The 2,152-nt window shown below is 42.4% G+C and overlaps 1 protein-coding gene and 1 pseudogene across 1 annotated transcript in view; one reads left to right on the top strand and one right to left on the bottom strand.

Annotated features, from left to right (window-relative positions):
• Positions 1 to 2,152, top strand: part of Drc1 (dynein regulatory complex subunit 1) — a 54,991-nt gene that overhangs the window by 44,970 nt on the left and 7,869 nt on the right. The window lies entirely within an intron of this gene.
• Positions 650 to 1,088, bottom strand: LOC105741672 (annotated as a pseudogene).

The raw sequence follows: 2,152 nt of genomic DNA, 5'->3' as shown, positions 1-2,152 counted from the left end.
TTAGAGTTGAACCCTTTGTGTCTCTCTGGCAAGATGTTCTGCTCCTGAATCAGCTGGGTGGGTCTTGCCTCTAGCCTCCTTGCAGGGAGTTCTGCTGAAGGGTTCCCTGCTGGGCCTGCAGCCTGGGTCGAATGAGGATCCACGGGTCCCAGGTTGTCTCACTTACTCACTGGGCCTGCGCTCCGGAATCTGGAGGGCCCCAGGTCGTCTCACTCACTCACTTGGGCCTGCGCTCTGGGTCTGTTCAGGATCCCACAGTGTGGGTCATCTCACTCACTCGCTGGGCCTGTGCTCTGGGTCTGTTCAGGATCCCGTGGCCTGGGTCGTCTCACCGATACTCACGTTTTAAGAACCATTAATGACACTTATATTGCAAAGTAGCAATATTTAAAATTCTTTTACTATGTCTTTCTTTATTAAGGAGAACATTTCTAAAAAAGAGAATCTTCCTCTCATTGGTTATTTGCTAACCTGAGATACAGTTTGTGTAGAAAGCAGGATAGATGCTTATCTGTTTCCTTTACTGCTTTTCAGAATAATGGATTGGATCTCTAGTACCTTCCAAAGATATCAATGAATTTTTATTTATTTATTTATTTATTTATTTATTCGTTTTAGCATTTTTAAGTAAAAGTTGCACACAGGAGGACTTTATTCCTGCTTCTTCTCAATTGTTTCTTCCTTGTATTTGCCCTTTTCCTTTCCTACTTGGTGAGACTTGGCTTTCCGTTCCAGGATCTTTTTGCGGTCATTGTCCAGTTTTAGCCTGGTGATAACTACCTTACTGGGGTGAATGCCCACGTGGACAGTTGTTCCATTTGCCTTTTCCCGCTGCCCCCGTTCAATGTAGATACATACTTCTTCCTGTAAACCTGGACTACTTTGCCAATCTGTTGACCTTTATAGTGTACTCGCACAACCTGAACTTCATCACCCTTTCGGATGGGCAGAGAGCGAACATTATATTTCTGTCTCAGCTCTTTGGAAAGGGGAGAAGACATAATTTTCCTGCGAATGTGGGAAGGCACCTTGAAATGTCTTTTACGGTTTTTGCTTCAGTGTGAAATCACAAAAGGATTAAACTTCATTTTGGCCACTGCAACTCCAGTGATGGCTGCAAAAGGGAAGAGCTCAACGAATTTCTAAAAAATGTATTTAGTACAGGGTGTACAGGGTCTTGCTATGTAGATTAGACTCCTGGTGATCCTCCTCTTTTCAGCCTCCCAAGCACTGGGATTACAGGTGCGCACCACCATGCCCAGTCTATGAATATATTTTTTTTATATTATTATCCTGAACACACAAATTGAAACAAACCTTTAAGGTTTCAGTGCGCTGCGGTACTGTGCATAATGACGGGCATATGGTCTCACTCGTGACTAGTGGGAGCCTCTTCATGTGGGTGCCTGGATCCTTGTGACACAGGCCCAGTCATCTCTGTTAGCTTCCTGGCTGTCCAAGATGATCAGATGCTCCAGGGCCGCTCTACTTTTCCTGCCTCCAGTTGGCAAGCGCCATTTCTCCAAGGATGCCTGGTTCTTGTAAACAGGAAGTCGTGTTTTGGACTCATGCTCTTGGTGCTAGGAGCTCATTGCTTTGGACTGGCTTTTATTTCTAGGTCTTTTCAGTGGACACAGAGGGAGAGAGAGTTATTGTTTAGTGATCAAATAAATAATGAATTCATCCTAATATTTCCTAATAAACAGGATCCAGGAGTTTTACTTGAGCCTACCAAAGCATGTCCTCTTTCTCCCAACTTGAAAAATGTCACATGGCTCCAAAGTAACTTTCTTCTCATGGAAGCACAGAGCAGGCTTAGAAGTAAATGTCTGTCAACAAGTGATTGCTAACCATAGTTTATACCTCTTTGTGTTTCTTTTTGTTCTTAAGAGATAGCCCACTTTAGAGTCATTTGCAATTGTCTCTGTGTGGTTAGTGGTGCCACTGGGACACACATGTAGGTTCCTTATTTCATTTTACTTTTGATCACTGGGGATCACTTTTTATTGTTTTTTTTAATACTTATGTGGAATATTTCTTTGCAGAGTAAAATGTAAAAATCAAGATATATTCAAACAAGCCAATCTTTTATTCTCCTAACTCTTTTATCACTCTCCTATAGGTAAATAGGTAAATATGAAATAGTTTATCC

This window comes from Octodon degus, unplaced genomic scaffold (genome assembly GCF_000260255.1).
Source record: "Octodon degus isolate 3935 unplaced genomic scaffold, OctDeg1.0 scaffold00019, whole genome shotgun sequence".
Classification (NCBI taxonomy): domain Eukaryota; kingdom Metazoa; phylum Chordata; class Mammalia; order Rodentia; family Octodontidae; genus Octodon; species Octodon degus.
Note: the sequence above shows the minus strand (reverse complement) of the source record. Positions and strands in the feature narration are given on the sequence as shown.